Consider the following 13,748-nt stretch of genomic DNA (forward strand, 5'->3'; position numbering starts at 1 on the left):
CGCTGACAACTGCAGTACAGTCGGAACGAAGTGTTTATGCAACAAGAGCTCTCCTGAGGGTCTTACACTGAGTCCCGCAGGCTGACGTATTTAAGCCGGAATCGAACCTCCTGTTGATGCCGAGGTGTCAGAATTTAAGAGTTCTGCAGCGGATCGAGCCTTGGAAAGTTAGCGCGCGATCCTCGACTTCTGGACTTAAACGGGAGGGTACTAAGCTACATCCGCTCTATTCCTTACCTGTAGGCACTTAAAGCTATTGAGCTAAAACTACATTTAGCTAGATCATGTAATTACACGTTATGACGATCGCGCAGACCCCTCGCCTAGCATTTGCTATTTTTTACGGCTTCCAACAGTAGGAGTTCGAACCCGCTATCTTCCGAAGTAGCGAGAATGATTGAAGAGTGTTGAGGGTGATTCATTTGTCGGAAGGAGGCGTTAAGCTGTGTGCAGGCTTCTTCGGTAGGAGTAGGCTATGTACCGGTACCGGGACATCTAGTTATAAAACCCGCTACAACAAATTTATCGCGTATACTGCGATTTAAAATCCTAGTCAGGAAGGGTAACCGGTCGTAAAACTATGGTGTATGATCTAAGAGGCGGGGTGTGCAAAAAGCCAGCATTAAGTAAGGGCTGTTGATGGGGACGTTAAACCTTGTGCAGACTCCTTCGAAAATGATTGTGAGTACAAGACGTTGATGGTGATTCATTTGTTGGATGGAGGCAATAAGCCTTGTGCAGGCTTCTTCGGTAGGAGTAGACTATGTGCCGGTACCGGGATATCTAGTTATAAAACCCGCTACAACAAATTTATCGCGTATACTGTGATTTAAAATCCTAGTCAGGAAGGGTAACCGGTCGTAAAACTATGGTGTATGATCTAAGAGGCGGGGTGTGCAAAAAAGCTAGCATTAAGTAAGGGCTGTTGATAGGGGGCGTTAAACCTTGTGCAGACTCCTTCGAAAATGTTTTTGAGTACAAGACGTTGATGGTGATTCATCTGTCGGATGGAGGCGTTAAGCTGTGTGCAGGCTTCTTCGGTAGGAGAAGGCCGTGTGCCGGCACTGGGATATCTAGTTATAAAACCCGCTACAACAAATTTATCGCGTATACTGCGATTTAAAATCCTAGTCAGGAAGGCTAACCGGTCATAAAACTATGGTGTATGATCTAAGAGGCGGGGAGTGCAAGAAAAGCCAGTATTAAGTAAGGGCTGTTGATAGGGAGCGTTAAACCTTGTGCAGACTCCTTCGAAAATGATTTTGAGTACAAGACGTTGATGGTGATTCATCTGTTGGATGGAGGCAATAAGCCTTGTGCAGGCTTCTTCGGTAGGCGTAGGCTATGTGCCGGTACCGGGATATCTAGTTATAAAACCCGCTACAACAAATTTATCGCGTATACTGTGATTTAAAATCCTAGTCAGGAAGGGTAACCGGTCGTAGAACTATGGTGTATGATCTAAGAGGCGGGGTGTGCAAAAAAGCTAGCATTAAGTAAGGGCTGTTGATGGGGACGTTAAACCTTATGCAGACTCCTTCGAAAATGATTGTGAGTACAAGAGTGTTGAGGGTGATTCATTTGTCGGATGGAGGCGTTACGCTGTGTGCAGGCTTCTTCGGTAGGAGTAGGCTATGTGCCGGCACCGGGTTTTACCCTCTCCCTACTATTGTATATTACATTCTTAGGTAGTTTCGAGGGCGTGCAAAAAACCAGCATTAAGTAAGGGCTGTTGATGGCAGGTGTTAAACCTTGTACAGCCTCCTTCAACAGGAGTAGCCTACATGCCGGCGCCGTGCAGGCTCTTTCGATAGGAGTGGGCTATATGCTGGCACTGTGTGTTTTAACCTCTCCGTACAATCATGATAATTTATGTTAGGAGCTTACACGGGCTACGTGAGTTACAAGTCGCTCATCAGTATGCAGTGTCTTCGTTCAAGGTTACTACAGCCGGAAGCCGAGTGTACAATTCCAGCCAACACATGCATTCCATACCTCGCTCTGAATGACTGCGCCGATACAACTTCAAAGATAGTGTTCTATGCAGTAGAACAAAAATGTAACCCATAACCCGTTCCTAAAGCTTAAAACTGTAAATGTTTGAAGCTCCTGTTTTTACAGCTAGATGTGGTTCCTAACGTAGCAGGGCCGGGATTAAAAATATGTTTTAAAGCCGAGTGCCTCCTCCTGACGCATGAGTTTAAATAGCACGAATTCGTTTTACGACCGGTTGCCCTTCCTGACGCGAGATTTTAAATCACAAGAATCCGTGTTACAACAGGATGTCCTTCTAGGATTTTAAAAAGCAGTATCTAGCCTCTTTCATCATACACTATTGTTTTCGACCGGTTGCCCTTCCTGACGCGAGATTTTAAATCACAAGAATCTCTCTTACAACTGGATACCCTCCTAGGATTTTAAATAGCAGTATCTAACCTCTTACATCATACAGTATTGTTTTCGACCGGTTGCCCTTCCTGACGTCAAAGTACTCGGATTAAGAATCTGTTTTACAACTTCTAACACGAGAATCGGGGATTTACAGCTAGATGCTCTTCTTAGATTTTAAATCACTGTATCATGAACTATTGTTTTACAGCCGGATGCCCTTCCTGACGCAAAACTAAGATTTTAAATCGCAAGAATTTGTTTTAAGACTAGTTGCCCTTCCTGATACAAAACTAGCAGTATCTAGCCTCTTACATCATACACTATTGTTTTCGACCGGTTGCCCTTCCTGACGTCAAAGAACTCGGATTAAGAATCTGTTTTACAACTAGATGCTCTTTTAAACACGAGAATCGGGGTTTTACAGCTAGATGCTCAAAGCAGTATCTAGCCTCTTACATCATACACTATTGTTTCACGGTATGGCTGGTTGCTCTTCCTGACGCTGAAAGACCGGGATTTAGCCAGTTACCCTTCCTGATACAACAAGACTAGGATTTATTTTTTTAGACTGAACTTGGCTAGAAATAGCCACACGAAATTATTATATAGAAAGAGAATTGCTGGGCGGATGACAGCTGTCAGAAAAGCATATAGGTTTGTAAAGCACGTGGAATTTACCACCACCACATTTCAAAGGTAAGTAGCTAAAGAGGGCGGCACGGTGATTAAGGATGGCGGTTGACAGCTGTCAAAAAAGCATCTTGATTTGCTTCCAAACAAGAGCACGTGGAATTTGCCGTCACCATATAGAGGGCAGCACTGTTCTCTCTGGATTAAAGATGGGGGATGACAGCTGTCAGAAAAGCATATAGGTTTGTAAAGCACGTGGAATTTACCACCGCCACAAAGAGGGCAGCACGGTGATTAAAGATGGCGATTGACAGCTGTCAAAGAAAGCATGTTGATTTGTTTCCAAACAAGAGCACGTGGAATTTGCCGCTACTACGTAGAGGGCAGCACTGTTCTCTCTGGATTAAAGATGGCGGATGACAGCCGTCAGAAAAGCATATAGGTTTGTAAAGCACGTGGAATTTACCGCCACCACATTTCAAAGGTAAGTAGCTAAAGTCATTAAAGATGGCGGTTGACAGCTGTCAAAAAAAAGCATGTTGATTTGTTTCAAAACAAGAGCACGTGGAATTTGCCGCCACCACATAGAGGGCAGTACTGTTCTCTCTGGATTAAAGATAGCGGATGACAGCTGTCAAAGGTAAGTAGCTAAAGAGGGCAGCACGGTGATTAAAGATGGCGGTTGACAGCTGTCAAAAAAGCATGTTGATTTGTTCCCAAACAAGAGCACGTGGAATTTGCCGCCACCACACAGAGGGCAGCACTGTTCTCTCTGGATTAAAGATGGCGGATGACAGCTGTCAAAGGTAAGTAGCTAAAGAGGGCAGCACGGTGATTAAAGATGGCGGTTGACAGCTGTCAAAAAAAGCATGTTGATTTGTTTCCAAACAAGGGCACGTGGAATTTGCCGCTACTACATAGAGGGCAGCACTGTTCTCTCTGGATGAAAGATGGCGGATGACAGCTGTCAGAAAAGCATATAGGTTTGTAAAGCACGTGGAATTTACCGCCACCACATTTCAAAGGTAAGTAGCTAAAGAGGGCAGCACGGTGCTCAAAGATGGTTGCTGTCAAAAAGCATTTTTCAAATTATCCGCTACCACAAAGAGGGCAGCACTGTGCTCTATGGATTAAAGATGGCGGATGACAGCTGCACGTGGCTTTGTTTACCTCGCGCTAGTTAGGTTAAGTTGGTAGCACTAAGGTTAAGACCCGTCAAGATGGCAGCACTGCGGATGACAGGTGATGAATTTACATCTACTACGATAAAGAGGGCAGCACAGTGCTCTGTAGTTTAAAGATGGCGGATGACAGCTGTCAAAAAGCACGTGGCTTTGTTTACCACACGCTAGTTAGGTTAAGTTGGTACCACTAAGGTTTAGGCCCGTCAAGATGGCAGTACTGAGGTTAGCGATGCGTTGTTGTCTGTCAAAAAGCACGTGGCTGTCAAAAAAAACACGTGGCTTTGTTTACCTCGCACTAGTTAGGTTAAGTTGGCACTACTGAGGTTTAGGCCCGTCAAGATGGCAGCAGTGAGGTTAGCGATGCGTTGTTGTCGATGACAGCTGTCAAAAAGCACGTGGCTTTGTTTACAAATTCAAATCTCGCGCCAAAATTCAAATCTCCCGCCAAAATTCAAATTTCCCCCGGGAGGATGCCGCCGAATCCCTGCATTATACTACTTTCCTCCTCCCTTTTCTCCATCCCTTGACCCTGTTCCAAGTGTCTTTTCCTATTCAGTACTCCACATTTCCTTTCCTACGTCTTCCCTTTCTCCTACTTCCAAACTTCTCGGCAAAAGTTCCCTGTTTCTCATCTTCCCTCGGTTGTTCTACCTGCAGTGGCTCGTACCGATTTCTCACCGACACCTGTCCTGAATTTTAATCCTGAATGGAGCCCTTAGCCTGCAATCTCCTTCTCCTTAAAACATCAGACCACCTGTCTTCCATAATTCCCCCATTTCCTTCCAATCCCTCTATTTCACCTACTGTATCCTGTACATTGTTTGGAGGCCTACTTTCCTTCCTGTCCTCTGAGAGTATCCTAATTATCTCCCTCAAGCTCACCAACTCCTCCCTCATACTCCTTAATGCCTGGCCACACCCTCACTTCGTAATTCGCACTGCTTAGGCGTTTTTTTTACTAAATAATGAAGAGAAAAAGTAAAATAAGATAACTTGTTCTGTGCAAAATAAAAATGAAAGGAAAGGAATATTGTCTAGGTTAGTTCACAAAGAACACACGACAGTAAGTTATTTAATATAGACTACTACTACTACTACATTAGAATACTTATTAAGTGTACTAATGTTATTCCTACAACACGCTAACACGATGAATATTGCTGTTAATTACAGGAAACAGAGAATAGTACACAAGAATTACACAATTCTTAACTGCAGTTAAGTCTACCCTAATTACAACAACAGAATTTTAGTAAGAGAGTTACTACAGATACCACAGAAACGGTACTATACTACACAAATATTTCACAGTAATAGAATAAACACACTACTTTCTAATAAGTTGCTATAATACAGCACAATAATTTTAAACTACGTTCAGACTAAGTACAGATACTACAATACACTACAATAACTTTAAACTACGTTCAGACGTATTCTAATTACAACAGGTTATTACCAATAAAAAACAGAACAGAAAATTACCATTAAAGTTCGAAATTCGCAAAACTACTCAAAATTATAGAATAGGCACTTTAATTTCTAATAAGTTACTATACTACACTACAATAATGTTTAAACTACGTTCGGACGTATACTAGCTTCTTACTAAGCACAAATAGAAATGAAACTTCCAATTAGGCCTAAATTTAGATATTGGCAAGAACTACCGGTTGGTACGGTACCGGTACTCAAAGATTACCAACAAAGTTAAACACGTATACAGATTAATATTAGTACTACTTTGTCCTACTATGCTGTAATATAAATGAAACCGGCCGTTTGCACAAAAATACACACGAATTTAACAGGCAAGATACGGTACTATCTAATGTACTGTATCTACACTACAATTCTCAACTGAAATGCGGTTATGTGATCTTTACAGATGGTGGATTACTAATATTTCCCCTACTCCGCGGGACGGAGAATAAAAGTGTCCTTAAATGTTGATCATATAATGGTGTTTGCAATTAGTTAATAGATTACTTTATCAAATCTATTCGATATTAAATTTGTTTTGTTATGTTATATTTAACATGTGACTGAATGAAATTTCCTAATATTTCAATATAAATATCTATAACTTCATAAGTAATACTTCGCGTGACGCTGAATGATGGGATTTGTCTCAATACTAGGCATTATATTACTACTTAGGCTAACGAACGTTTCAAGAATGTCTCATTTAAACCTTGAAGAACCCTACTGGAGTGACAGATATGGTTTGCTATTATATATATCTCCAGCTGTGGATAATTCAATAACTTATTTTCCTTTAACATCAGCAATTGCCCTGTTACTTATATCTAGTGTAAATTGAGTGAACCACTGAGCTAGGTACCGGTAGCAAAGCAAAGCAAAGTCACCTCCGTACAGGTCATGAAGGCCCTTGGAGGAAGGTAAAGGCTTCCACCATTGTTAACCTCGGCACGTGATGGGGTAGAGTGGTCAGCTCTACGCCCGGCCGCCTTTGCCTCCAGGAATTAACCTGGTACTCGTTTTTGGTGTAGGCTGAGTGAACCTCAGGATCATATGCACCTCCGGAAGTGGAGATCTCGTTTCTTAAAATTTACGAATTCCTGACGGGGATTCGAACCCACGTCCTTCCGGGCGAACCGAGCACGCCTTTACCGCCTCGCCCAGGCAGCCCCTTTAGGTACCGGTACTTCTTCAAAAATGGAAGTCTCATTTTTGAGTTTGTCGATTTAACATGTCCTTCTGGGTAAACCAAGGAGGATTTAAGCTAGTGTAATACTGATGTATGAGTTATTCTTCTAAAAAAATATATATTTTTTAGTAGGTACCGATGTTACTTAGGAATGATAGTTAATTTGATAGATATTGGATAATGTACCATTTTGTTGATGTAGATGTTAATAAATTTCTCTATCAACATTTAGGTAAAGTAATAAAATACTTATTTAAGTTATTCAAAATAATGGCTTAGTACTCCGTAAGGACACCGATGGCGCTATGAGCTTTACAAATGAATAATGGAAATGTCAATGTGAAGTTGTGGATTTATTCCGTGCAGTTGATTATAAATCCTAACACACTTCGAAGAGTTGTTTGTTTACAGTTTGAAAACGAAGGAGGTAATGAGTGTCATGAGTGTCATAGTATTAATATTGTATCTCGAAAGGACAACTTGTTGAATAATGTGCTGAGATTAAGTGTTACTTATTAAGAGGTGAGTTACCGTTTGATTATTCATTACGGTAGTATGTAATCCCGTACCTCCATTTAGGTTATCATTTTATATTATTCCGTCTTGAACATAAAAATGTTTTTAGCTGCTTCAGAATTGCATAAATATGTCACTGGTGAGTTTTACTTAAAATATTGCTCCTAATTATAGATGGATTATTCAGGTAACTGTGAAGGTTCTGAGATTTTTCCACGACTGTCTTCCATGTGTGGCCTTTCTAACATAACCCAAGTTTTGTGATTATCACACTGTATTTCACTTTTAAAGTTTTTTTTGCAGGAGCTATATTCTTGATTTTGGAATTCTGTTATTCTCTTTTTGTCAACTCTTGTGTTCAAAGAAGGCTCATTGAAATAGTTCCTTCTGTTGATTCCTTGAATGAATGAATGAATGAAGGAATGCATGTGTGGATTTACTGGTGCTGGATTTAACGGCCGATGTCAACTGACAAGCGTTTGTAGAAAAGGGCTACTGTTGTGCATCTGAAACATTTATACTCTTTTATTGTGTATATGGCCTAGTATGGCAGAAAACCATCAAAGCGTGTCAGAAGGTATTGATTTGCTGGAGAATACAGTTATTACCAAACTGAAGAATTAGCATATTACCTGCATGGTACTGATGAATTAAACACGCACCTCTGATAACCATTTGCTTCGGATGTTGGGATATGCAGAACTTTAACATAATGAAAATCGAGCTTACATGAAATACATGTTAATAGTGTCAGTGTATTTATTTAAACTGCATTGATTAACTGTATAATGCAATGATTATGAAAATGATGTTCAGAAGTCCAGAAGTCTCTTGTTTCTTGGCAATTGTACTCTTGATAAATCAGAATAACTTAATAGTTCTAATAAATATAAGTTATTAATCTTATAGAACATGACAGCTATTTATGAGGTAATGAACAGATAAATATTTACAACAAAATGGATGGGTAGTATACATATTCATCTCTGAGGAGGCTAAAGATTGATGTCCAGTGTCGTGATCCACTTTACTGCTCTTGGTACAGCCCCCAGCAGTTCATTCCGGCTACCTTCATAATATCTCCTGGGGTTTCTTCCATAATATGGGTCAGTGTCTGAGTTGTGAGGATCCATTCACTCATTAGGATGCCTGTTATTCCCAATTTGAGCAGTGTTGACATAGTTTAGGCATGACCAGTCTTTAAATGTTTCAATTGGCACCAAGTTTCTTTGGGTAACACAAATCCTGGTAGATGTATGGGATTGTCAAGCTGTTGGTGGTTGAAGTTGTGGATGGTCTTCCATATTGCCTTCTGTGCATGAGCGATCTTAAATCCTTAATGATCACCAATGGTTTCCTTGACTTACCGAGAAAGTGGCTGTGCGGTTTAGGTCACCTAGCTATCAGCTTGCATTCAGGAGATAATGGGTTCACCGAGCTCGATAGTTGCAGTCACTTCAGTGCGGCCAGTATCCAGTAATCGGGAGATAGTGGGTTCGAGCCCCACTGTCGGCAGCCCTGAAGATGGTTTTCCATGGTTTCCCATTTTCACACCAGGCAAATGCTGGGGCTGTACCTTAATTAAGGCCATGCTCGCTTCCTTATCACATCATCGCCGTGAGACCTACAGTTTTCTCTCCAGAAATTTTCGTCAGCCGGGTGACAGAAATGAGTAGCCGGGTGGGGAATAGGGCCTACTTCGTAAAAATGAAAATGATGAAATTTCAGTTTTTTCCCCTCAAGGAAACAGTAATATCAGACAGGTAAACTTAACTGCAAAATTGAACTATTTTAGTGTTATGATGAACAAGACATAGCCTACCAGAATATTTGGAAATTCTAGTGTTCTATTGCTCGTTCATAATCATTTAACACTGTTGCTTACCCCTCAGTTGCTATGGAGTGCCATACGGAGTTGTGACTGGAATCGTGTGCTTGCATGTGATTCCACACTAATATACGAACTGTTCGCACACACTAGATAGTAGTTAAGCAAAATATTAAAACTCTGATGCAATTATGCTGACAATATTGAAGATTTATCATTTAAATAAACAGCTTTACAGTATTTAAATTTTGATTTGGAACACCAAATGCCTCAGATATGTATTAATATGAAACTAGCACATATCTAGGTCGTGTGTTAGCTGGGCAGTCTGTAAAAAAGGCAGTTGTCCTGAATGAGTAAATTTATAATACCAATATAAATGGTCTGTTATTAGACATTATAAATTTTCCAGCTAACTCATTACTGGTTGCCAGCGTTTCGCCCTCGTGTGCTAGGTTGGGCTCATCAGTTGGTACCTAGCACACCTACCAAGATGCTGGCTAGTGCATACCGTGGAGGCCACTGCATGGAGCCACCGGCAGTGCCAATGCACTATGAGAGACTTTGTCTCTTTACCAAAAATTGATGCCTGCTTGGCTATCAGATGATATAGATGTTGATTCCCATAGGGAATCTGAAATATTTGTCCCGAATGAGTAAATTTATAATACCAATATAAATGGTCCGTTATTGGACATTATACATTTTCCAGCTAACTCATTCCTGGTTGCCAGCGTTTCGCCCTCCATTTATATTGGTATTACAGTATCTGTGTCGGTGCGATGTAAAGCAACTAAAAAAAAAATAATGACTTGAGGCAAAAATGCTGGTGCATTGAACTCAGTTTCTTGGATGGGTAGGTAATGCTGGAATTTCAGGTTGCTGCATTTGTCTCCTTCATGAATTATTACTTGAGGGCATTGTGGTGGTGGTGGTGGTTGGAGGGGTATATTTGTTATGGCCCAAATCCAAAGTATTGGGGTAGATCATAGGACGCCTGATACTTAGGCCTACTGTTCCATTGGGGTGAAAATTGGCCTTCCCTGCGTGAGCACTTTGGTGCCACACAGGTGCCACGCAGCTGTGAGCTTGCGTCCGGGAAATAGTGGGTTCCAGCCCCACTGTTGGCAGCCTTGAAGTTGGTTTCCCATGGTTTCTCATTTTCACACCAGGCATATGCTTTAAGGCCACGACCAATTCCTTCCCACTCCTAGCCCTTTCCTATCCCACCGTCGCCATAAGGCCTATCTGTGTCGGTGCATGTAAAGCAAGTTAAAAAAAAAAAAACTTACGGGAAGCGTAGGGCATCAATGAACTTCTGGCCCTGGACTCTATTTTGCACCATTGCCTTGATTCAGGCTAGGTCTTCCCTCCTTTCTCAGTGCCTTCCACCTGTATACTCCTCTTTGTGTTCTCCATTCCAGTTCTTGTCTGGCAATGTTATTTGTATCGCGTTGCGGCGTATGCCCAATCCACCTCCATTTATTGCGGTGCTTCTTCATGTTGATGGGTGTTGGTTTAGCTCTGCTCCACAGCCCTTCTTTGGAGATAACCTATGCCCAGCATATCCTCAGGATGTTCCTGAGACTCCTGTTCACAAAAGCTCCTGATCAGTTGTTTATTTGACTTCCATGTTTTGCAAACATAGAGCAGGACAGACTTGAAATTCGTATTAATAATGTGAATTTTAGTGTTGGTGTTTATCTCCAGATCGGCTTCAGCATCGTAAATGCGCCTTCAGCTTTGTTCATTCTATTTCTAATATCCTCGTCCCCGTTTCTGGTGATGATACTGCCCTGGTAGCAGAACATTTTGATTTGTTCTATCTCATGGGTGTCTGAGGAGAATCCTGCATTGTTGTGGTTCTTATATTGCATCTCTGTGCGCTTCTTTTCATTAATCTTCAGTCCTACCTCTGCTGCTATGACTTTCAGATCATTCAGCTTATCATTCAGCCATTATATAGGAAGCACGTATCATCCACAAAGTCTAAGTCCTCTAGCCTGCCTGTCAGCCCCCCTGTATGCCTCTCTGTCGGTTCATCGCCTTCCTTATCATTGAATCTAATACTGTAAGTAACAGTATCGGTGATAACAGACAATCCTGCGTTGAATGCGATGGGCTTTGTCAGCATCCTCTGGTTCTGGACGGGGCACACAGTTTTTATACAGCTTCTTGACAATATTAATGATATTCCCTGGGATCTCAAACACTTTCGTGGCTCTCCGTATCTTTCTCTTCGTAATGCTATTGTATGCCTAACATATCCACACAGACGCACATGAGATGCTGTCAGTTGGTTTAATTAATTTTATTCACATATATTCACAAATTAACACTCACATCACCTTAATCACAGTATCACAACAAAACACTTCACTTTGAGAATATCAACAAAGCTGCCATTATTAAAAACAACTGCCAACACTTCTGTATGTAGAGTACAACTTCGAAACACAGTTGAAAACAGATGACTACCCACTGTCTACATCGGCATGTCAGCCTAACCACATCATGTGTTCACCAATGAAACTCCTACTAAACAATAACTCGTTCAACAACTAACTTGTCACCGTCAAGATCGTCTCCTTATATGTGTGCCGGGCCAGGCTTCTAGAAAGTTACATTACAAAATATATCTTCGTGAAAATTCTGGCGTGTCTAATACATAGGTTGTAATGTATGGAATATTCTCAATCGTTCTCGTGCCTATTACCATTCTGGAAGTTACAGAGTGTTTCACAATTGTGGATTACAATTTATATATACAGGTAAGAATAATAATATTAATTTGCAGGTATTTACCTTAACTGAACTGAAATAAATGTCTATATACAGTGCACGTTTCATGACATAACCTCAAGAACAATGCAATCATATCGTATGTACACATGATGCAATAATAATAATACTAACACTAAATGGATGTAACACTTCACAGCTATACATACAAGTAATAATAGTAACCATAATCGTAAAAAAAAAAAAAAAAAAATTATTCGAGCTCGATATCTGCATTAGTTACCCATGGGTGAGAGACTGTTGTTTTCAAGTTATACCTGTTATCGCACTTGCATCATGCCTTCTCAAACCCAACAAATAGCACATACGGTGAAGATTGGAGCTTGGTGGTTATTCCATAATTATGCGTAGGGTGTTGATCTGGTCATTGCATGAGAAGCCTTCCGTAAATCCCACTTGTTCTCTCCTCAGTTTTTGGTTGACTCTCTGCTTAATGTAGTTCAGAAACATTATCATCTTAAAAATTACACTGCCTGGCAAAAAAATCTAAGCTCCTTGAAGTGGAGGAGGAAACGACATTTACTTCACGTGTTGTGAGGGTATGTAATGTTATTTCAGTGTTTACAAAATTGAATAAAATTTACAAAGAACTGGCAGTACAAGCCCACTTATCAGTATGACGTTGCAACCCTCCCACCGTGCAGCCCGGATGCATGCACTGATGGTTGGGAAAGGTGTCATAAAGCTGTTGTATCCTCTCCTGAGACAAGCTGGCTCACATCTGTTGTAACTGGTCCTTGATATCCTGGATAATGGAACTGGGTTGGAGTTGACGTCTGAACTGGTCCCACATGTTCTATTGGGGACAAATGTGGGGATCTTGCTGGCCACGGGAGTACCTCAACATCACGCAGACTGTTCATAGACACACATGCCGTGTGTGAGCGAACATTGTCCTATTGAAAAAGGCACCACGATACTGTTGCTTGCTTGATCTCTGCTTGTGTTGCAAGGTTATTAATGATTGTTTGCTTATCACTCGGCAAGCTCCTTTTGACTGTCTGATGTAACTGGTTGAAGTCTGCTCTGGCTTGCTCCTTCTCATCACGCATTCTTGTGATGCAGAGTTGTGTTTTGCCTTCCTCCTGCTGATCCATCACCCTTCGTGTCTCTGAGCTGACCCACTTCTCCTTACCTCGTTCTGCTTTACCCACAACGTTTTCATTGGTGTTGATGTAGGTGTTTTTAATTCACTTCCAGTGTTGATCATTATCCTGTTTCTCCTCTTCTGCAGCCAACTGCTGGGAGCAGTTTCTCAGTTCAAGTTCTAGTCTGCCAGTTTAGTGAAGTTGTACTTCATCCTCCTCTGTAGATGGGGAAGTTCAGTGGCTTTAGTCTTCAGTTGGAGAGTAACCACATCTAGGTGGTGGTCAGTTCCCATTTCTGCCCCTCTCTTGTTCCTCATGTCTTGCAGTGAGGTGTGCCAGGTATTGTTGATAATAAAATGAACAGCTACAGCTATGGTGCGACGGCCCCTTTTTCGGGTCATGGCCTCCCCAGTTGCTCTCCGCCAAACTTGTCGATCTTGCGCAGCAACTCTCCAATTCCGGATCTTGAGGATGTGTGCTGAAACTCATCCACCACCTCCACTTTGGATCCTTCAGTCCATTTCCTTTAGCTTAACTCGTCATCTATTAAATCCACCATTCCGAGGCATATTCTGGCGCATCGCAACAGTTTGTTTTCCGGAGTGATGTTGTTAGCCTGGCTCCAAACCCCAGCAATC

At 41.5% G+C, this 13,748-nt stretch overlaps 1 protein-coding gene across 6 annotated transcripts in view; it reads left to right on the plus strand.

Annotated features, from left to right (window-relative positions):
- Positions 1–7,256: 7,256 nt before the first annotated feature.
- Positions 7,257–13,748, plus strand: part of LOC136864217 (ATP-dependent helicase brm) — a 510,653-nt gene continuing 504,161 nt past the window's right edge. For all 6 annotated transcript variants that reach the window (XM_067140929.2, XM_067140932.2, XM_067140934.2 and 3 more), the window contains exon 1: positions 7,257–7,398. The gene's annotated coding sequence lies outside the window, so the exon portion shown is untranslated. The remainder of the gene's footprint in view (positions 7,399–13,748) is intronic.

The sequence above is a fragment of the Anabrus simplex genome, chromosome 2 (assembly GCF_040414725.1).
Source record: "Anabrus simplex isolate iqAnaSimp1 chromosome 2, ASM4041472v1, whole genome shotgun sequence".
Taxonomy (NCBI): Eukaryota; Metazoa; Arthropoda; class Insecta; order Orthoptera; family Tettigoniidae; genus Anabrus; species Anabrus simplex.